Source organism: Scyliorhinus canicula, chromosome 2 (genome assembly GCF_902713615.1).
Source record: "Scyliorhinus canicula chromosome 2, sScyCan1.1, whole genome shotgun sequence".
Taxonomy (NCBI): Eukaryota; Metazoa; Chordata; class Chondrichthyes; order Carcharhiniformes; family Scyliorhinidae; genus Scyliorhinus; species Scyliorhinus canicula.
Window position 1 is genome coordinate 108,220,606 of NC_052147.1, and position 24,091 is coordinate 108,244,696.

Genomic DNA, 24,091 nt, shown 5'->3' on the forward strand with positions numbered 1-24,091 from the left:
CCCCCCCCCCCCCCCCCCCCCCCCCCCCCCCCAAAGTTTGGCCCTATAGAGTCTGTGAGAAAAGGCCTCTAACACCTAATTTATTATCTCCGGCTCCATCGGCTCTACCACCCCTAACTGCACAATTCCCCTTGCCACCTCAGTGGATCGGCTAGCAGGTGACTAGCCTTCGTCCCATACTCGTATTGTACCCCACTTAGCTGGCCCACTGCCTCCCAAATCAAACTGCCCCTGTAATTTTTCATTCCCCAGCAATTCCCGAGCTGGGGCTGCCTAGTACCTTTGATCACCTCCACAATAACTTTCAAGAACCTGGGCCTCTCATCCTCCTCTCGACTCTATCTTTATGGGTCTTGTGCAAATTAACTCCCCCCCCCCCCCGCCCCGAATCCATCCTCCAGTCTCTTTGCCCACCCTGTCCTTACATCCAAATAATGTGGCGCTCGCTCTGAAATCACTATTCATGCATACTCTGCACCCACAACCCCCGACAGAACACAAAGTAATCAATATGGGAGTACACCTAAACGTCCACGGGTCCAACTCCCTCGCAACCCTGACCTAGCCATGGTAGGAATGGAAGTAGCAATGGAAGGGTGCTTTTCTGATTGGAGGGCTGTGACTAGTGGTGTGCCGCAGGGATCAGTGCTGGGAACTTTGCTGTTCGTAGTGTATATATAAATGATTTGGAGGAAAATGTAACTAGTCTGATTACAAAGTTTGCAGATGACACAAAGGTTGGTGGAATTGTGGATAGCGATGAACACTGTCAGGATACAGCACGATTTAGATCGTTTGGAGACTTGGGCAGCTAGATGGCAGATGGAGTTTAATCCGGACAAATGTGAGGTAATGCATTTTGGAAGGTTTAATACAGATAGGCAATATACAGTGAATGGTAGAACCCTCAAGAATATTGACAGTCAGAGAGGTCTTGGAGTACAGTTCCACAGGTCACTGAAAGGGGCAACACTGATGGAGAAGGTAGTCAAGAAGGCATACGGCATGCTTGCCTTCAACGGCCGGGGCATTAAGTATAAAAATTGGCAAGTCATGTTGCAGCTGTATAGAACCTTAGTTAGGCCACACCTGGAGTATAGTTCTGGTATCCACACTACCAGAAGGATGTGGTGGCTTTAGAGAGGGTGCAGAAGAGATTTACCAGGATGTTGCCTGGTATGGAGGGCATTAGCTATGAGGAGAGGTTGAATAAACTTGGTTTGTTCTCACTGGAATGAAGGACGTTGAGGGGCGACCTGATAGAGGTCTACAAGATTATGAGGGTCATAGACAGAGTGGATAGTCAGAGACCGTTTCCCAGGTTAGAGGGGTCAATTACAAGGGGCATAAGTTTAAGGTGCGAGGGGCAAGGTTTAGAGATGTACGAGGCAAATTTTTTTACACAGAGGGTAGTGGGTGCCTGGAACTCGCTGCCGGAGGAGGTGGTGGAAGCAAGGACGATAGTGACATTTAAGGGGCATCTTGACAAATACATGAATAGGATGGGAATAGAGGGATATGGACCCCGGAAGTATAGAAGATTTTAGTTTAGACGGGCAGTATGGTTGGTGCAAGCTTGGAGGGCCGAAGGGCCTGTTCCTGTGCTGCACTTTTCTTTGTTCTTTGTTTTTGTCGGAGCAGAGTGACCTGATCGGGGTGCACAATATTGAGGGTCATGTATAGGGCTGACGGGGAGCAGCTGATCCTCTTACAGTTGAAGGGTCAGTTGGAATGCGACACAAGGTCAAGGTGAGGGGCAGGAGGTTTTGGGCGGGATATGAGGGGAAACTTTTTTACCAGAGGGTGGTGACTGTCTGGTATGCACTGCCTGGGAGGGTCTGAAACATTACATCTGCTTCTCTCTTCGCAGGTGCTTTTACACCTGAGTACTTCCAACATTTCTGTTTTCACTGCAGATTTTCCAGCATCCACTGTATTTTGCTTTTGCCCTGGAACGTATTGGTGCATCTGGGCTTTCATTCCCACATTATCAATCCAACGCACAAAGCTGGCTTCCTATCTTCCATTTTGCCTAATCTTAAACCTATCCAAAACACTGATGTCAGAAAGCACCCACTCGCACCAAGTCCAACACCTATGCTCTTCCATCATCTCTATATTCCTTGAACTAGGTTGATTCCCTGTTGAGCAATGCCTTGATTCTCAAATTTTCAGCCTTGTTTTAAAATTGCATCTTCTGTCAGTGTGATCTCCTTCAGCCATGTAACCATCTGGGATATCTGCTCCTCCAATTTTAGCCTCATGTGCATCCCTGAGTTTAAAGCACTGACCCATCATGGATGTGAAGCCCCTGCCTATACTCTGGAACTCCCTTCTTAAAATGTTCCAACTATTTTTCTCAGTCCTCCCTTTAAAATGTTCCTTAAAACCTTCCTCCACCTCTGCCCTAATGTATATGGCTCAGTATCAAATCTAAAGTTTGTTAATGCTTCTGTGATGTGACGAGTGGTTTTGCTGCCTTAAAGTATCTGTATGAATGCAAGTTATTGTTTGATTACAAAGTAAGTATGCAAACCAAGTTTGTTTGGTTCACTCTGAAAGCGAAGGAGCAGCCTGGCTGAGATAGTGATAATACACTATGGTCAAGATTTTCTGTTCTTGGTTCAATTGGTGATCTGGGTGCAAATTGTGGGCAGAATTATTCCAATTTTGAAAAATGTTTCAAGTAACCTCCTTGCACCACAACATCCAGCTAATTTCTTGATCCTCTTTCTTGGAGCCTGGAAACAAATGCAATTTACAGAATCTCCCATTAGTGATTGATTCACCCTAATAATAATCTTTTATTGTCACAAGTATGAAGTTACTGTGAAAAGCCCCTAGTCGTCACATTCTGGCGCCTGTTCGGGTTAGTTGGTACGGGAATTGAACCTGCGCTGCTGGCCTTGTTCTGCATCACAAACCAGCTGTCTAGCCCACTGAGCTAAACCAGCCCTCGTGACACAGCCAGATTTATGGGAAGGACTGGTGTGGTGACCTGAGACCACAAAGCAGTTGTCCAATATGTTGTTTAAAAGAAGGAACTTTATATAAATAAATAACAAAGTTTGACAATTACAGTGCCTCAACAGAACAGTAGCAACAGTAATAATTATGAAATCGGGAGCATTAGTAAAACAGGTCTTGCTTACAGGTCACCCTCTTGCAGACTGGAAAGCCCACCAGTAAAACAATTAAATAGGAGAAAGGCTTATAAGAACACTGCACTCAAAATGACACTGCAACAACCGACATCTAACACTTAAAATAAAACTAATGCAGAAGAGCACAGGAATTTAATTTGTGTTGAGTTTCATTAACGCTTAAAATTCCATGATCTTTTGCTGCAGCTCAGCTGATTTGGGGTTAATTATTTTGAGAAAACATTTTCGTGGGGCCGAAACTCTTTCTTCATATTTTGGATTCAGAGGGTTGCAATGGGGGTGGGGGGGATGTTGGAAATGAAGTACCTTAATTAATTTATATATTTCCTGTTGAGCTATCTACCAGTCAATGTAGGTTAGAGAGGGCAATAGGCAAGATGCCCTATATTTTGTTTACATGGGTCTGAGTAGTATACGTATTAAAGTGGTAAAATGCTGCAAATAATAAATAGGATCAGATGGAGAACTGGTAACTAAAATGGCTTAACAAAAATGGCTTTGAAACAAGTCTTTTTTGCAGCATGAAGGGAAAGATTAGTGATAGCCCACCAATTAGGTGATCAACGGATAATTATTATTAAACCATGAAGGATTTCAAATCTTGTCAATGTTAATTGGAAGATATAATGATGAGAGACTATCTGAAGTGAGTGATTACTGAAACTGAGAGACTTTTTGTAAAAAGAAATAGTTGTGATGGGAAGTTTTGAAAGGGAAGGATCAGCACCTAAGGAGAGGGAACCATTTTGATGTCAGCTAATTTGAACGATGGGGAAAGGCAACAGAAAGTGAAGTTTGGTGGTCGGAAGTTTAGTGAGATTTTGGTGAGGGGTAAAGAGGTGGATCTCGTGAATGGGACGAGTTCAGAGATGGTATGACTGTGGGTGGGATAGTGAGAGGTAGGTTTCAGGACTAGAGAAGGGAAGCTATAGTTCGGTAGGGAAGATGGGGAAGCGCAGCTGAACACAGCTCATTCTTCATGGTCAGTGAACGCCTCACGGTTCTTGCTGGAGGTGAAGATTGGTTGGGAGGATGCAATGGAAAGGATTTGGATAAGATAATTGGTAGTAGCTGAAATAAACTGGGTGGTATCTTTGCATCTCAGGATGGTTCTGGAGTAGTGAACATTTTGGACTGAGGAGAGCTAGGTTCCAGTAGGTGCATTCAATCCATTCAAGCCTGCACTTCATGGAATTGAGGGAGAAAAATCGGGGACCAGTGGGAATACAATGGCGGAAGAGAGTGAGGGTTTACTGGAGTTGCAGGTATAAAATAAGATGAGTGTTTTGAGTAGATTGACAGCGACAGAAGTATCATGATGAATAGTTCCTAGACAAGGAACAAGGGTCAGCCAATTAGTGCCTCAAACCTGTATCACTTCTAAATTAGATTACGGTTGATCTGTACATCAACCTCATTTACTCTACTTCAACTCCTAGCTCTGATACCCATTTAGGAAGATAGTGGCATAGTGGTATTGTTGGACTAGTAATCATGAGACCCAGAGTAGTGCTTTGGGGGCCCTGGTTGAAATCCCACCATGATAGATGGTGAAACTTGATTTCAATAAAAATTTGGAATAATAAATCTATTGATGACCATGAAAGCATTGTCGACTGTTGTAAAAGCTTATCTGGTGCACTTCCTTTAGGGAAGAAATCTGTCGTCCTTACCTGGTCTTGCCTACATGTGACTCCAGATCCACAGACTGTATGGGAAGGTATTTAATTGGGGGAGGGGGAATTATACTGCTATTAGACGAGCTGAGGAGCATAAAGTGGGAACAGTTGTTCTTGGGGAAATGCACAACAGTAATGTGGGGGTTGTTTAAGGAGTGCTTGCCGCTGTGAGTGCTGGATAGTTTTGTCCCACTTGAGACGAGGAAGGAATGGTAAGGTGAAGGAGCCTTGGATGACAAGAGAAGTGGAGCTTCTAGTCAAGAGGAAGAAGGAAGCTTAAGTAAGGTTGTGGAAGCTCTAGAGGGTTACAAGGTAGCCTGGAAGGAACTCAAAAATGGACTTAGGAGAGCTAGAAGGAGGCATGAAAAAGCCCTGGCGGGAAATATTAGGAAAAACCCTAAGGTGTTCAACACTTGTGAGAAACAAGAGGATGATCAGAGTGCGAGTAGGGTCGATCAGGGATAGTGGAGGGAACTTGTACCTAGAGTCTGAGGAAATAGGGCTGTCACGAGGGGACATAATTTTAAGGTGATTAGAGGAAGGTATAGGGGGGATGTCAGAGGTAGGTTCTTTACACAGAAGGTGATGGGTGCAAGGAATGCACTGCCAGCAGAGGTGGTGGAGTCAAGAGTCATTAGGGACATTTAAGCGACTCTTGGATAGGCACATGGACAGCAGTAAATTGAAGGGGGTAGGGTAGGTTGATCTTGGGTTAGGATAAATGGTCAGCGCAACATCGTGGGCCGTAGGGCCTGTACTGTGCTGTAATGTTCTATGTTCTAATGTCGTTGATTCTTAAATGCCATCAGGGATGGGCAATAAATGCTGGCCCAGCCAGCGACGCCCGCCCACATCCCATGAATGAATTTTTAAAAAATCACTGTCGAGTGTGAAAATTTCAATTCACCCAACATCTACAGCCTTTTGGGGAAGAGATTTCCAAATAGACTATTGCAGATTAATTAGGGGAGAGTTTTGTTTTTAAGAAAAGACACAGTAGGAAGTGGGGTTGCAAGGGGATAAGGCAATATATGTGGTTTTGCATTTGAGGAAATTATTAGAAGAGGCTTCGCCTGTGAGTGTGACATTGCTTTAGAGAGGCCATATGAGATGGCATGGATCAGTGAGCAGCGGTTTCTAAAAATAAATTTAGAGTACCCAATTCATTTTTTTCCAATTAAGGGGCAATTTCACGTGGCCAATCCACCTACCCTGCACATCTTTGGGATGTGGGGGCGAAACCCACACAATCACGGGGAGAATGTGCAAACTCCGCATGGACAGTGACCCAGAGCTGGGATGGACCACCATGCTGACCTTTGAGTGGTGGTGTATTACAGTGCATTTAGGGAGTGGGAGTCGCTGGGGCTACATGCGTTTTGCATGCATATTCTGGAGTCACGAATAGTGATGGTAGAGGTGCCAATTTGCATTCCATTACATGGCTGACCAGGAATCTCTTCTGCTTTAGCGTCAGTTGGTGTGTCGTGGAAGGGTTTATAGGCTGGGACTCTACCGCTGTTTGGCCGAGTCATGAACACACCTTCCTTGACCATCAAGTCCTGGGTTTGGACTCGAACCTGGAACATCTGGCTCAAAGGTGTGGGTTCTCTTATTTTCTAATAAGAGTCAGGGTCCGGTGGTAGGTTGAGATTGAATTTATTGCCAAACTTGGTTCATAAAATTTCCAATAGAAACAAAAGGCCCAGAGGGGCAAAAGAAAGAGAGCACCACGTGTGTCAAGGGTTTTATATCTGCATGTTTTGTTGACCCCCCCTCATTGGCTTACAAGTTTTGAATTGTGACTTCTGATTGGCGCTCCATACCAGCACGCACACTTGTATCTAACTTACTGGCTGTGCTTACTTAGTTACATTGTCACATTTATAGCCTGAATTCTGAAAAGCTGATGTGATCCCACAGTATACTTTCCCACAGTTAACAATATTTTCAAAACTTGGTTTTAATATTTCCCCACAGAGGCAAGTTCCTACCTACAGCGCCACAGGACTTCCAGTTTGAACTTGGGGAGGAGGATTTATATGAAAAAAATCTGAGGACGGAAAGAGGATGAGGTGATTTTATTGGTGATTTTAAATCACCCAGGATGAGGTGTTTGTGAGTGGAGAGTCTGAGAAAGGAAAGAAACAAGATAATTTCAGAGGAAAGTAGGCTAGAGTTGGGGGTGGGCTGACAGGATGAGGATTTTAGAGGTGAGGAAATGATTAAGGTGCAGTAGTCTGGAAGGAAGAATTTCCAGTGCAAAAATTTGATGATGACGCCTCCAATGTCTGCTGGCAATGAAGATGGTGGAAAGTACAACCAGAGGAGGTTTTTGTAAGATATCATCATTGATGAACCAAGCTTCCATCAAAGCAACCATCCACAGTAATATCATGGATAGGAAGGGCTTTGTTCATAGGTGAATGGATATTCTAGAACATAATACAAGGAAATGATGAGTATTGATCATTAGCAGAGTCCAAGAAGCAGTGGTGGGTGGTGAGCTAGGCAGGAAGGATGTTTACAAGGTTAGGTATTGTGTGGGGAGGTCAGCAAGAGGTGAATGGAGCATTTGGAGTTGCTGCATGCGAAGGAACAGCATTGGGTACTTCAGTGGGCAGAGGAGACGCATAGTGCCTATTGCAGGGGTGATTAACAGTTGGAATGGTGGCAAGGGAAGACTGCAGAACAATGAATGGTTCAGGTAAGAATTGTGAGCAGTAATAAAGAAATCAAATGTGGCAGAACTGGGCAATGGGAGGGGAGGAGACATAAGCAAAGGGTCTAAAAGTTTTGCAAGAGAAAAAGGAGGGAGAAATAGTTTTTTTTTAATAAATTTAGAGTATCCAATTATTTTTCCCAATTAAGGACCAATTTAGCGTGGCCAATCCACCTACTCTGCACATTTTTGGGTTGTGGGGGCGAAACCCACGCAGACACGGGGAGAATGTGCAAACTCCACACGGACAGTGACCCAGAGCCGGGATCGAACCTGGGACCTCAGCGCCGTGAGGCAGCTGTGCTAACCACTAGGCCACCGTGCTGCCCCGGAGGGAGAAATAATGAGCTTTGGTCTGAAGCAGCAGCCTGAATGCAAGCATGAATGAACATACACAGGGAATTGCATAGGCCTGGCAAAGATCAGGCTAGTTATATATTGGTTATAAACCAGAAGATATTCAGGAGACACTAAGTGTGTCCAGAATTAAAATCAGCCACCCTATGGAGGAATTAAGTTGATATGTAAATCAGCTTGCAACCTAGATGAACAGTATTCGGGTTTAGAGATGTTAGTGACAGGTGAGTGAGTCCAGAGGCTGTTTAAAGGCAAAGTATAAATTAATGTGTTGCTGGAGATTGACCAGTGGGCAATGAAATGTTGAGGTGGTGTGGAGAGTAACAAAGAAGCCAGTGGTTCAGCAGAGCTGAGCAGTGACCTCGGTGATTAATTGTGCAAACAGTGAATTCAGCGCAGGAGTGAAAATCATGGAAAGTTTGGCATCTAGAGAATCAACACTGGGATACCTGTATTGGCTTCACGTAACTGATAGAAAATATGCATTTGTGTATGCTGTTGTGCTAGTGGGAATGTCGCACGTGTGCCTTTTCCACTGTGACTAATTGACAGGACATCCACGGAACTTGTACAGGAACTTTGTCGATGGATTTGAATACACTTAAAAATGATAGAATCTCCACAGTGCAGAAGTAGGCCATTAAGTCCATCAAGTCTGTACCGACCCTTGAAAAGGGACGCCTACCTCGTCCCACACCCCGACCCTATCCCCGTAACCCAGTAACCCCACCTAACCTTTTGGATACTAAGGGGCAATGTAGCATGGCCAATCTACCTAACCTGCACATCTTTGGACTGTGGGAGGAAACCTATGCAGACATGGGGGAGAAATTGCAAACCCTACAAAGACAGTCACCCGAGGCTGGAATTGAAACAGGGTGGGACCCTGGCACTGTGAGGCAGCAGTGCTAGCCACCATGCTGTTCAGATTAAACAGGGTGGGACCCTGGCACTGTGAGGCAGCAGTGCTAGCCACCATGCTGTTCAGATTAAACAGGGTGGGACCCTGGCACTGTGAGGCAGCAGTGCTAGCCACCATGCTGTTCAGATTAAACAGGGTGGGACCCTGGCACTGTGAGGCAGCAGTGCTAGCCACCATGCTGTTCAGATTAAACAGGGTGGGACCCTGGCACTGTGAGGCAGCAGTGCTAGCCACCATGCTGTTCAGATTAAACAGGGTGGGACCCTGGCACTGTGAGGCAGCAGTGCTAGTCACCATGCTGTTCAGATTAAACAGGGTGGGACCCTGGCATTGCGAGGCAGCAGTGCTAGCCACTATGCTGTTCAGATTAAACAGGGTGGGACCCTGGCACTGTGAGGCAGCAGTGCTAGCCACCATGCTGTTCAGATTAAACAGGGTGGGACCCTGGCACTGTGAGGCAGCAGTGCTAGCCACCATGCTGTTCAGATTAAACAGGGTGGGACCCTGGCACTGTGAGGCAGCAGTGCTAGCCACCATGCTGTTCAGATTAAACAGGGTGGGACCCTGGCAATGTGAGGCAGCAGTGCTAGCCACCATGCTGTTCAGATTAAACAGGGTGGGACCCTGGCACTGTGAGGTAGCAGTGCTAGTCACCATGCTGTTCAGATTAAACAGGGTGGGACCCTGGCAATGTGAGGCAGTTGTGCTAGCCACCATGCTGTTCAGATTAATTGCGTGACCAGGTTTTAGTGTGTTGTCAAAAACAACTGCTTAATGGGAAGATTGAATATAACCACAGGTAGGATGGTAAGGGAAGAAAATTGGAATTGGCCAGCATATTCCGGATGATCTCACTAGCAGTTGATGCAGTGAAAATTTTTGTGGTATAGAATACAGTTTGATGTGATTTATATCAAGTTTATATTATAATTCTTGACCAATCTCAAAGTACCATTTGATTAGATCAGTCTGCCTTAAATTGACAGTGGCTTTATTGAAAGTTGCATTGGCTATTTTCATATTTATATCCTAACACCCAGTGCAACAAGTTAGATTGTCAGAATGCCATTCTGATGATTTATTTGTACTTTCTTCTCAACCCAAAAAAAGTCATAAACGTCCCCTCTCCACACCCATCTCCTTGCAAGCAGATTTTCTGCAATGGTGCATCCTTAATTAGCAAGCTGATGTTATTTTTGAAGTAAAGTGGAACATTAAAATTACAAGCGTGGTGAATTGGCTGTGCCGAAGTATTTACATCCACCGTAGTCTGATTGCGCTATAGTCTGTCAAGAAACTTCACAAGTGCAATCAGACGACAATCCACAACAAGCCAAACTAGGACAAATTAAGAGAGATGCCGGAAAGTTAGGTCTTCGCAATAGGAGGATTTTAACCGAGATGGGTAAGGTGAACAGATGGAGGAGTTTAGGGAGGGAATTCCAGAGTTTGGGGGTGGGTAAACAATTGAAGTGTCAACTTCCAATGGCAGACAAACTGGAGTGGGGATGTAAAACATTTGCTGGAATGCAAAGTTCTGAGACTTGTATAGCTGGAAAGGTTCGAAATAGGAAATATTAAAGTCACAAAGGCGTTTAAAGACAAGGATGCAAATTTTACATTTGATGCATTGCTTTTATCCATTTTACCCATTCAATGCTCTTTGCTACATGTGCAGTGAGGAAAAAAATCAGCTATTTCCTCATTTTAACTTGATAATAGCCCTTGAGCGGAGAAAAGCTGAGTCTTCAGCCTCACCCAGTCTGCAAAAGATACAGAGCTATTTTTGAAACCTTTTTAAAGTTATCTATAATTGAAAGGATAATACTCTTAACTGATCAAATTTGAGGCGGCATTATTCCTTATCTCAGACTTAATTATTTTAGTAGGAAGGCAACATTTTTACAGACCTTGCTTTAGGTTCATCCATTTACATTTCTTCTTGCTCCCAAATCGAGACTGCCCAAAGTCTTCCATCTTGGACGACTCCATTGTGTTTGACCAAAGCATCCTACTCCGCTACCTCACCTCTTTACACAACCTTTTGTCGATCCTGCTTCTTAGTGTTCCAATGCAGAAACTCCTTCGACTCTACAGTTGCCATCATGGAATATAAAACACTGTCTGCTTGCTCAAGCCACAACAGATTGTGTTCAATCTTCATATCCTGCTTGTCCATGAGTTGAGCTTCAAATGTTCTTTTTTCAAACTTCCCAACTTTGCCTTCCTATGATCCTGTATTATACCTGACATTACCCAAACCTCTAATCCATGCCATTGTCTTTTTTGCAGACACCAGTACCCTTCTCCCAACTTGTCACCTTTATAAGCTCGTGTCAGCCTTGGCTCCTAGCAGTACTTGCTGACTCGGAGTTAGAAGCCCCACTCGACTTGAGCACATCATCTGGGCTGACAGTCCAGTGGTATAATTCAGAGTATGTCCTCTTCAGTGAAAATAATGGCATTTTTCAAAAGTGTAGGAAGTTGTCCTTATTTTATTTGAAAAGGTGTTTTTATTGGGTTTTAACTTTTTGTATTTCAAACTTCTAAGTTACACTTGGCATAACCACGCTGAAAAGAGGGGGGAAAACGAGCATAAAAATAAAAAGAAGATAAAAATCAGGCAGAAGTTGGTACAGATATTTACATACAATTGCCTTCCCCCCCTGCTGTGGCCGTGGCCCCACTTTGGTCGGCATACCTTTGTTACAATCCCTAGTTTGACCTGGGTACTTATTTACAGATGTCTGCCGACAGTTTTTGTCATTTGTCCCTTTCGCTTTCCTTGCATGTCCTCCGTTCCTCCCTTCCCTCTCTCCCCACCCCTTATTCTACGAACAGATCTTGGAACAAGTTGGTGAACAGCTTTCACGTTCTTTGGAAGCCCTCTTCCGATCCTTGGATGACAAATTTTATTTTCTCCAGTTTGGGAAATTCACCCAGGTCGGACAGCTAGTCTGCAGCCTTGGGTGGTGTTGTCAGTCGCCAGCCGAGCAGCATTCTCCGGCTGGTGATTAGGGAGGCAATGGTGGGGGCGTCGGTCCCCCCCTTCCCATTAAGAGTTCTGGCTGGTCTGAGACCCTAAAGATGGCCACTTTTGTGCACCATCTTTAGCTGCGTTAGGCTAAGCCCTGCACATGTTGAGGTGAAGTCGCCCTGTGCAGTGCTTCGATCCAGAATCCTCCCCCCTATTTCTATGCCCAGTTCCTCCTCCCATTTTCCCCTTGTCTCGCCCAGGGGGGAGCATACCTCCTCCAACAGTAGCCCGTACTGGTCCCCACAGTTTCCCTGCCCTAGGTTGCCTGAGTCCAGCAGTTCTTCAACTAACAAATGTCCTGGTATCTGGGGGCACGTCGTTGTTTTCTTACGGAGAAAGTTTTTGACAGTGTGTGTCTTGGCTTGTTTCCTTCAGGCAGTTGGAACTGCTCCGTGAGTTTCCCCAGGGCCGCCAGTCTGTCATCTGTGTATATGTCCCTAACCATCAGTGTCCCTTCATCCTGTCTCCCCTTTTGAAGTTGGCGTCCATTATTGCGGGAGTGAACCTGTAATTGTTGCAGATGGGGGCCATGGTTAGGCTGACGTGTTGCGTCATTTAGTACCATGTCCGCAGCGTGGCTACTACCACTGGGCTTCTCAAGTGCTTGCCGGGGCTGGGAGCAGGAGAGATGGGAGAGCGGTTGTGACTAGGCTTGGAGGGATTTTCCTATGCAGGAACTCTTTTCCACATTCACCCATTCTGCTCCCACGTCCTTCAGCCATCCCCTTGCTCTTTCTGCTGTGGCCGCCCAATGGCAGAACTGTAGGTCTGGAGGGTCAGGCTTCCCATGTTTCTTTTCCATAGTAGGACTTTCTTTTGGCTCCTCGGGCTCGCACACAAACGCACACACACACAATCACTATGATTTGTTTGTCTACCGTGTTGAAAAAGGCCATTAGGATGTAGATCGGGAGGGATCTGAACAGGGAGAGGAACCTGAGCAGTATGTTTGGGACAGTGGGAGTGTGCCCCACCTCTGCAGGTCCCTTTGGCTTCCTCCACCAGGCTCGTCAGGTTTTATTTTTGGATCCGTATCCAGTTGTGGGCTATTTGGATCCCCAGGTAGCAGAATTTGGTCTGGGGCTTGTTTGAACGGCAATAGACCTTCAGGAATTTCATTACCCCTTCCATGCTGGCCCGGGGTTCGAGATGTAGAGGAGCAGATCTCCTGCATAGAGTGAGACGCTATGCTCTTTGTTCCCCCTTTGGACACCTCTCCACCCCTTTGCAAATCTGAAGGCAATCGTCAGTGGCTTTATTGCCGGAACAAACACAGCGGGGACAGTGGGCATTCCTGCCTCGTTCCTCTGTGTAGCTGGAAGTATTCCACGTTGGTGGTGTTTGTCCGTACACTTGCCGTGGGAGCGCTGTATAGTAGTTTCAATCAGGAGGTGACCCAAACCGTTCCAGTACCTTTATGAAGTACTTCCACTTGACTCTGTCAAAGGCCAGCGAGATGATCACTTTTGGTGTTCTCTCCACAGATGGGACCATTATTACGTTCAGCAAACGGCTGATGTTCATTGTCGGCTGCTAGCACTTGACAAAGCCCGTCTCGTCGTCTTCAACTACCTCTGTCACACAGCTCCAGTCGCTTTGCCAGAATCTTTGACTCTACGTAGAACAGTGAGATGGGTCTGTAGGGCCCGTACTCAGCCAGGTCTTGGTCCTTTTTGGATATCAATGATATTGAGGCTTGTGCCAGAGTTGGTGGCAGGGTGCCCCGAACTAGTGAGTCTGCGAACATCTCCTGCAGATGCTGGGCCAGTGCTCGCCAAAACACGCAAATGTTTTGTAGAAGTCCGCTGGGAATCCATCTAGCCCCGGGGCTTATCCCACTTGCATGGAGGTGATACTCTCCATAACTTCTCCCAGTTCTAATGGTGTTTCCAAGCCCCATCTCTTCTCTTCCCCCACATCTATCAAGGAACTGCTTCATTACTCCTACCCCTCCTCTACTACCCCTGGAAGCGCTGCTTTCCCCACTACAAAAAGTTGATCCTAGCATATACCCTATGTACCTAAAAAAGGAGCACCCCTCCCCTGGGTGTGGGAACCTCCATGAATCCACTGCCACCATCTGCTCCATGATCACGCCCAGTTCCTTCGCTATGTTTGGCTTTTTCCCTGATTTGGGGTTTGATCTGTCTGTGTGCGGGTCCTGTACGCAGTTAAAGACCCCGCCCCCGTCGTCATGAATTCCGCATTGTCCCAGTGGGTGCGTACACATTTACAAGAACCGCTGGTGTCCCTTCTAGACTCCACGAACCATGACCTACTGTCCCCCTTGATCCGTAACCGTCCTCATCACTGTAAGTGCTGTCCTCTTATTGAGCAGTATGGCCAGCCCCATAGATCTCGTCCCACAGCATGAATGATACACCTGTCCCACCCAGCTTTTTCTTGCCAGCAGTCAATCCTTCTCCCTCGGGTGGAGGAAGGCTACATCGGCTATCTCAAGTGGGCGAAGACTTTGGATCTTTTCACTGGGCTGTCAAGTCCCCTGTAGTTTCGCAATGATGGCCCAGCTGCTGCTCCCCCGCCTTGGATTTGGTCCTCGACCTTTCCCCTTGGTGTCCCCTGCGTCAAGACCAACCTTGCCATCTCTGTCTCCAGTGGAGGCGATCTGATTGCTCTGGTCAGTCATGGCCTTCTCCAGCTCTCTGATCATCACCTCCTGCGTCTCTAGACACTGCTCTGTTCTTTCCAGTGCTGCTTGCAGGGTGACCAGCGCCTCCACTACTGCCACTTTCAATGTCGCCATCATTTCCAGTTTGATGGCATCCTTGAACTTTTGGAGTTCCTGTGTTAGGAATTTCCTCCATTCGTTCACCGGGAGGCAGCCTGGCATATGTTCTGGTGATCCATCCCGTTCGGGTGTGGCCAGGACCTTGTGTGTTTTGCCATTTCTTCTCACTTTCTCTCCAAGCTTCTACTGCATCTGCCATCTCTTCGGCTCCTCAGGTTGTTGGCATTAAAAGTGCCTAATTTTGAGTTTCCAGGAGGAGAGACAACCTTTTGTGCGTCTGCTCAGCACATCCCCGTCCAAAGTTGTCCTTACTATTTATCTCCCAACTAATATCACTGAAATGGTTTATCAGATCATGTAATTAATTGTGCCTGTAACCTTGCTGTATACAAATTGGCTGTGGTTCTTACATTGTGACTACACTTCAAAAATATTTAATTGGTTGTGAAGGACTTTTGGATGTCCTCACTTTCTTTATCTTCTCCGGAGTTCAGCCCCTTGAATCCTGACCTACGTGGCATGCTGCTCACCCATCACCTCCATTCATTGATGCCATTTGTGAAAACTAAATTAACAAAGGCAATAATGAAAATCGCTTATTGTCACGAGTAGGCTTCAATGAAGTCACTGTGAAAAGCCCCTAGTCACCACATTCCGGCGCCTGTCCGGGGAGGCTGGTACGGGAATCGAACCGTGCTGCTGGCCTGCTTGGTCTGCTTTAAAAGCCAGCGATTTAGCCCAGTGTGCTAAACCAGCCCCATCTTGAGGATCCCAAACGAGAACCCAACTATTTTCAATTTGTAAAACTGTGAGGAAATGCACCACGGCAGTGATAACGCTGACCAATTGTTATATTTTATATTAAAATTAACTTGAACTTAATCACAGGATTCACCACATTAGCAATACAGAAATATTTACTACATTAGCAACACATAAATAGTTAACAGTTACAAAAGAGGAAACCTTGACTAAATTACTAACCAGCCACGACATTCTAATTAAGCAAACCAATATATATTAAATACAATTCATGAATAAACTTAACAGGGTTTTACTTGTTTTCTCTGTGCAGAATCTTTCGACAGAGAACTTCATAGGCCCAAACTAAAACACCGCTGTTCAGATTAGATTTCTAGAACCTACCAACTCTTCGACAGACCTGGCCCCTCCCTTATCTACATCATTTGTACCCAAAGTATAAGACATTAATTTTTTCTATTCTTACAAGATGTCCCATGACTTGTTTAGCCAGGAACAAAGACAAAACTTTTCATAAATTATTCCTTCAAACCTAAACAATTCCATTAGCTATCTGTTTGTAAAAAGGTAACTGGTTCTCAAGATCTATGCGCAGAACACTTCAACTGAAAATCAATGGTTACTACACTTTTATGACACCTTAATGACAGCTCCAGCAGTCACACTGTCTGTATGCATCTTAACCCATGTTTTAATAACATTACTGCAAAAACTATGACAATTTCTTACATTCATCACAATCTGAAGAGTGGATTTTGAAGAGGTCATCTATGTTGAGCATGAAAGAAATTAATGTTCTTGCCAACGTTTAAAATATAGTGATATTTCTAGACTTGGCACTATAAAAACCACAATGGCCAGAAACAAAATTCCTAGTTACAATTCTAAAACAAGTCGATACGTCTCATTATGGTGCTGGAAGGACATATAAACATATGATTTTGGCTGACGCTTCAGTGTCTTGATGTTAAAGTGCAACCCCATCTGTCTGTTCAAGTGAACAGGAAAGAAATGCAATACCATTCAATGAAAAGTAACTAGTTCTTCCTGGACTAAATGTATCTCAATCAGTGCCATTCGAACAGATTAATAAATGGTTTACATCATTGCTGATCATGCACTTTGCCTCTCCTAAATGTGTTTTTTTTGGATAACTTTTACTTATGATCTTTTGTCAGCTGAACAAGTCTAGAATTTGGTTAGGCAATAAACTGGTATCCTTGAGTGTGCAAGATGTGTATATAAACTATATCCACTTACCATGGGAACACTGTGACCAGCAGTCAAGCCTTGTGTTAGTGTATAGATGATTTTGTTTTTTTGCCAGGTAGGTGATTTGCATGTTAATTGCTATTAGTTGTGTATTAAATTGCAAAACAAAATTTTTGAAAGAAAACAAGTACATAATTCAGTTGTGATAATTACGTGCTGAATTACAGCACCAATTTTTATCCTAATGGAGTAATTGCTGAATGAGTCATCATTGCAGTTAGAAATGGGTTACGTTGAGCACACAAGTACATTCATTTACATAATAAAACTCAAGCAGGTGTTGATAACTCGTTGTCTCATTTGGTTTGTCAACTAGACTCTTGGAGAACTATTGATCAATATCACAGCTGAGCTTCTGATGGTAAATTAAAATGGCCACTTCAACTGTGCTCTGACAACATATTGTCCAAAGTTATCTGCATATTTGTTTCATAAATGTGGGGAAGGAAATGAAGATTATTTTCTGATCAAACACACCATGTTTTTTTCCTTGAGCCCAGTTAGAACAATGAAATGTTAAACTGCTTTCCATCTCCTTCCCATCATAAGGTCAGAAGTAGGGATATTTATGGTTGACTGCACAATGTTCAGCGCCATTCTTTGTGGTGATATGCATCACTGTAGGTACACAAGGGGTTAATGCAAATAGACTAAGACTGAGTAAACACTAGAGGGAGCACCAGAGACATCATAACACACAGACATTCAACCAATAGGTCGGTAAGATAGGACACGACCAATGGGCAGTCAAGACACCCAGAGGTGACAGTACCACAAGGGGGCAACCCACATAAAAGGACAGGGCACACATGCTCGTGCTCTTTTCCACAGGCGACACCAAGAGAGTATGACCGGGGTGAATCGGAAGCATCATACCCACCGCGTGGTTTAGAGCAGACTGGTTAGTTAGACTGCGTTACTGTAGCAAGATTAGCAGGAGAGTCGAACTCAAGTAGGAGAATTGTTAACTGTTCAATAAATGTGTTAAACCTATCTCCAAATCTGAACCTTCCTTTGTCAGAGTATACACCAAGGAAGCAGCTTATGCTACATGAAGAAGCATAACACAGCATTCTTATCTCCTCAGTCCAAGGGTTGGATTCTCTCTATTGGGGACTAAGTCCCCACGCCCGCCGGAAAACGGGCGGGAATCACTCCGGACTTTTCTCTCAATGGTCCAGGGTGATTCTCCATTTTCCAGGGGGCTGCAGTCCCGACATGCGTCCTGCAGCTCGGGATGCTGCCGGGGCCCTGCTAGCCAGATTGTGCGGCCGTGCATGCGCACGGCGGCTGCAAGCGGGTCCGCAGCATGGAGTGGCGGCCCATCTCAGCACGGGGCGCCGCCGACATGGAAGAACCACACGCGGGCCCGCGCAGAGGAAGGTAGGTCCTCCCAGATCGCGATGGCTCGTCAATCATGGCCACCGCTGAGGCCCCCCCTGGAGTCAGATACCCCCCGCCCTCCCACCAGGAGCGCCACCGCGGATCCCAGCTCCCACCGGGTGGTACCACGCATAAGCCACGCTGGCGGGAGTTTGGACGGTCGACCGCGCAGAATCGCCACGGTGGCCTGTTCCAATGGCCTCGACCGGCGTTGCATCGACCGCGTGCCTGGGACTAGTGGGTCAGCGGAGAATCGCGGTAGAACCGTTGCGCCGGATTTCCATCGCCCGTGATTCCGGCATGGTGAGTCGGAGAATCCCGCCCCAAATGCAGCAAGACCTGAATAATATCCAGGCTTGACTGATAAGTGGCAAGTTATGTTCATGCCACACAAGTTCCAGGCAATGACTATTCCCTACAAGATAGGATCGAACCACCGCCCATTGACATTCGATGGCATTGCCATTGCCGAAACCCCACAGTCAATAATCTAGAGGTTACGATTGATCAGAAACTGGATTAGCCACATTAATACTATGGCTTCCAGGGCAGGTCAAAGGCTAGGGATCCGATGGCGAGTAACTCACCTCCTGACCCCCACAAAAGCCTGTCCACTATCTGCAAGGCACAAGTTGAGAGTGTAATGGAATAATCTCCACTTGTCTGGATAAGTGCAGCTCCAACAACACTCTCAATACCATCCAGGACAAAGCAGCCCACCTGATTACTTCCCCTTCCACAAACATTCAAACCCTCCACCACCGATAAACAGTGGCAACCCTGTGTACCATCTACAAGATGCACTGCAGTAACTCACTAAGGTTCCTTAGACAACACCTTCAAAACACATGACCACTACCATCTAGAAGGACAAGAGCAGTAGATACCTAGGAACTCCACCACCTCCTGGAGATTCCAGTCAAAGTCACTTGCCACCCTGACTTGGAAATATATTGCCGTTCCTTCACTGTCGCTGGGGCGACATCCTGGAACGACTTATCAACACAGAGGGTGTACCTGCACCTCTCAGACTGCTGCGGTTCAAGAAGGCAACATACCCCCACCTTCTCATAGATTATCATAGAATTTACAGTGCAGGAGGAGGCCCATCGAGTCTGCACCGGCTCTTGGAAAGAGCACCCTACACAAGGTCAACAAAAATCGTACAATCGCTTCACAGCTCCAGGGTCCCAGGTTCGATTCCGGTTTGGGTCACTGTCTGTGCGGAGTCTGCACATCCTCCCCGTGTGTGCGTGGGTTTCCTCCGGGTGCACCGGTTTCCTCCCACAGTCCAAAGATGTGCAGGTTAGGTGGATTGGCCATGATAAATTGCCCTAAGTGTCCAAAATTGCCTTTAGTGTTGGGTGGGGTTACTGGGTTATGGGGATAGGGTGGAGGTGTTGACCTTGGGTAGGGTGCTCTTTCCAAGAGCCGATGCAAACTCGATGGGCCGAATGGCCTCCTTCTGCACTGTAAATTCTGTGGAAAAAAAAGTAAAAGTAGGGGAATATCTAGGCAGTAGTGCACATGATCATAGAATCAACAGTGCAGAAGATGGCCATTCAACCATCGTGTCTGCATCGGCCTTTGGAAAAAGCATCCTACTTAACCCCATAACTCCACCCTGTAACCCCACCTATCCTTTTGGACGTTAAGGGGCAGTTTAGTGTGGCCAATCCACCTATCCTGCACATCTTTGGACTGTGGGAGGAAACCAGAGCACCCAGAGGAAACCCACGCAGATATAGAGAAAATGCAAACTCCACACAGACAGTCACCCGAGGCCGGAATTGAACCCGGGCCTCTGGAGCTGTGAGGCAACAGTGCTAACCACTGTGCCACCGTGCCAACCGTTATATATGTTTTAAGATGGTAGAGAAGGACAGAAGGTAAAAGCCAAGTTAATAAATTGAAGAAAAGCCAATTTTGAGGGACAGAATAAAATTTGAAAAAATAAAACCGACATCTATACTGGCAAGCAACAATGTGGAACAATAATGGGAAATATTTAGAACCGTGTTTGTGCTCAACAGTGCAGGAAAGATATATTCTGCTGAAAGGAAAAAACAAACTAAGCAGCAGTAACATTTGGACAAATAAAGACAAGGGAACACTGGAGAGTTAAGAAAGAGATGTGCACTAAGTACGTCTACAGCAGAGGGGTGGCAAATAAGGGAAAAGAGGTTAGGAGAGAAGTAAATTTGGGCATGTAAAGAGGAACTATTAAATTATATAAACAGGATGATGAAATAGGTTATAGGTACTTTTTTTTTAAAAAGGAGGACTGTATTAAGGGATATACAGGATATCACAGGTAGAGAGATGGCTGAAATATTAAACAATTATTTGCCTTCTGGTTTTAACCAGAGAGAAAACAGTTAGATATGACATTGAAGATTAATGAGAAGCGCATTTAAATTACACCACATAATTTTTAGAACCTAAGGATGCGATAACAGACTTTACTACTATTTAATAATTTGCTGCAAAGAGTGCCAGAGGACTGGTGGATAGCTCATGTAATTACACTTTAGGAAGGGGACGAACATGGCCAGGGACTTTAGACCAGTCAAGTTAACATTGTGTAGTGTGTTGAATGTAGGAATTGTTATATATTGTATTTTATATCTGTTGCAGTAATGTTTATAAATGCCTGGGTTAATGTATATATTGTTGCAGTAATGTTATTAAAGAACCTAGGTTAAGGCACCAGACTCTGTGTCTGCTCAGGCTGTAATTAAGGAGTTGCAAGAGAGTGAGGTAATTATTGATTTTAACCACTTGCTTGGTTACAGATAAAAGGCTCATAGAATTGTGTTTTGTTTGCTGGAGATTCCCTGGTGTGTAGATAATTTATGGCAGGAGCCAGGCCTGTCTGTAGTTTTGCAGTTTGCCATAGGATTTGAGTCTGACAAGACAGAAGTGTACTGGATCTGCTTGAAAGAAACTCTCCAAAAGTCTATTCAGCTAAGCAAGTAATCTGCTTTGTTTACTTTATTGAGAAGTGGCATTTGCATTGTATTAGGTTGCTTAATTGAAGTTAGCAGCAGGTATAGTATGTTTTCTTGTGTTTAAGAACTGTTTAACTGATAATTGTAAAGCTATTTCTTTGATAATGTGGTTACCTCTGTGTTTGAATTAATGTTTGTTTTAACATAAAATATACCTATTGGTCAGAGTCATCATCCTGGGGTGAAATATCCCCCCTCTCAGTTTTACAAATTAAAAAAATTGTTAGGCGTGCTTGTCCGGTATCCTAACAAATGTTAGAATATGGTCCAGTATCTTAACAGTCGGAAGAATAATGGAACCCTTACTAAAGGAAAGAATAGAAGGAATATAATGAATAGTCAATATGGGTTTCAATAGGAATAAACCTTGCTTGATCAGCCCTTTAGAATTTTTTGAGGAGGTAACTGAGAGACCATGGTAATATAATTGATGCAATTTCCTTGGATTTTTAAAAGGTCCCTTATAAGGTGTCCCATTGTGGCTTATTGAATAAGGTCAGAGAATGTGGAATCAGAATAAGCAGCAGAATGTTTTCCTAGCTGGCTTCAAGATAGAAAGCAGAGAGTGGCGGTAAAGGGTAGTTATTCAGGGTGGCAGAAGGTGGGAAGTGGTGTTCGACGAACATTGCTGGGACCACTGGATTAACTGGTTTTCATTAACAGTTTGACTTTGGAATCAAAAAGTGCAATTTCTAAATTTGTGATGGCACCCAGTACTGAGGAGGCCTGCAGTTACGGCAAGACATAGCAAATGAAGTTCACCACAAGTATGAGGCAGTGCATTTTGGTAGGAAGATTTGGGAGGTCAATAATTTGAAGATATATCTAGGTGCTGTAGAGCAGTGTTTTTCAAACTTTTTTTCCGGGGACCGTTTTTACCTTCCAGCCAACCTTCGGGACCCACACTGGCCGATCGTCATGACCCAACATTTTCTCTTACCTTTAATGCGAGAGGTGAGCCTGCTTGCCCTCACGATCTCACTCCAATCAGGTTCACAGGAGAGGACAATGCACATATCAAGTGCAGGATTTAGCCGGTTGTCTTCATCTTTTGAGGACGTAAAAGCCAACCTCGCACATGTAGGTTGTTGTGAAAGGCAAAAGCAACAAAATGCTTGTTTTACTCATCTCCGGATACTCATCAGAGATGCTACTCCAGAATGCTGACCGCCTCATACAGACTCATTGACTTATGCCGTGCTTTTAATGTGCTGCCACAGTTGAGGCACAGAAGCTCAGTTTCTTCATTTGGAGTCAGCTGCAAGTTAAGAACTGATTCTGGCTCTCAAACGAAAAGGGATTTTTCACCCACCTCTTCTCTCAAAATCTTAAACTTCTTCTCTGGAAAGGAGCAACCAAAATTGTTGATCAGCGCAGCCAGATGCAATTGAATAAGGCTTGCCAGTCCATTTTCTAATGCTGTTTTCTTCGATGTGTCGAAGTTGTGTGGGGAACATGTAGTAGTTTTGGCTTTGCACTCACAATTGCCAAACTTTCAAGGTCTTTTGGAAAGCTTCGATTTCTTCACAGTGCCGAAAGCAATCATCATCCTTCTCTTGCAACTTGAAGTTCAGTTCATTTGGAATTGAAAAGATGTCTGTAAGGTAAGACATTGTTAGCATCCAAGTTTCATCAGCAAACGATTCAGCCAGAGAGCACAATTTCTTGAGGTGGAAAGCATGGATTTCGAACCTCAGTTCGTAAACTCTGAGTAGCACCCGACCCTTTGACAGCCAAGATACTTTTGTGTGGAACAATAAATGTGTATGCTCAGGCCCCATATCAGAACACAAGAGTGTCAAAAAGTCTGGTATTGAGTGGGCTGCATTTAATGAAATTCACAACTTTCATAATTTCTTTCAACACCATTTCAAGATCGGATGGAATTCCTTTCGATGCCAGTGCCTCACGGTCAATAAAACAGTGATTACAAACAATGTCCTGACCAGCTGCCTCCTTAATCCTTACTATAACTCCGCTGCTTTTCCCAGTCATGTTAGCTACTCCATCACTTGTGATTCCTCTGCAATGAATCCAGTCGAACCCGCACTTTTCAACGATGAAACTATTCAAAAGTTCAAAAATTTCTTCGCAAGTCGCGTGGGTTGGTAAGTCAGGTAGCACAGCAAATCTTCACAAATTCATTGTGCCAAACATACCTATCGTAAACTAGCAAGGTTTAACAACTGAAACGTCTGTACTTTCATTCAATTGTATTGAGAACACCTGCCTTGATTTTAAACGAAAAATAAACTGGCTTCTAAATTCTCAGCAATATCACAAATTCGGCCGTATTATTTTGTATGATCGCGGCCGTCATTCTGAAGGCCGCTCGTAACTGCCATCGTTAAAAGCCCGCTGCTGCGGCTGTTGCGCGCAAATTTGCGCAATTTGGAGCGCCGCGATATACGGCTCCGCGGCTCACCTGCGGGTCGCGGCCCCAACTAAGAAAAATGCCTGCTGTAGAGGAACAAAGTGATTTTGGCGTGCAAATACAACAGTCATTAAAAGATATGCCACGGGTTAGAAAGATAATTTTAAAAGAAAGCCAAGCATTGAGTTTTATTTCTGGAGTGATAGAAGTGGAAAGTGGGGTAGTTATATAAAACTATATCGAACCTTGATTAGACGATACTTGGAATACTGCATGCTGTGCTGGGTCACATCAGAAGAGGCTGTGGAGAGGATTTATAAAAAGATGTGCTCTGAAACATTTTGATAGAGTGGATACAAAGAGAATCTTTCCTCTTGTGGGGAACAGCATAACTAGAGGCCGTCAATATAAGAAATTATATTCAGAAAAAAAGTCTCCATCCATAGAACGGTAAGAATTGTTTTTTTATTTGTTTTGTGGGATGTGGGCACTGCAGGCTAGGCCAGCATTTATTGTCCATCCATAATTACCCTTGTGATGATGGTGGTGAGTTGCCTTCTTGAACCGCTGCAGTCCATATGATGTTCCAGGATTTTGACCGTCGACAGTGAAAGAAACGGTGACGTATTTCCAAGCCAGGATGGTGAGTGGCTTGGAGG

At 44.8% G+C, this 24,091-nt stretch overlaps 1 protein-coding gene across 1 annotated transcript in view; it reads left to right on the forward strand.

Annotated features, from left to right (window-relative positions):
- LOC119956999 (synaptojanin 2 binding protein) overlaps window positions 1-24,091 on the forward strand; it is a 41,344-nt gene that overhangs the window by 535 nt on the left and 16,718 nt on the right. The gene's annotated exons all lie outside the window — the stretch shown is intronic.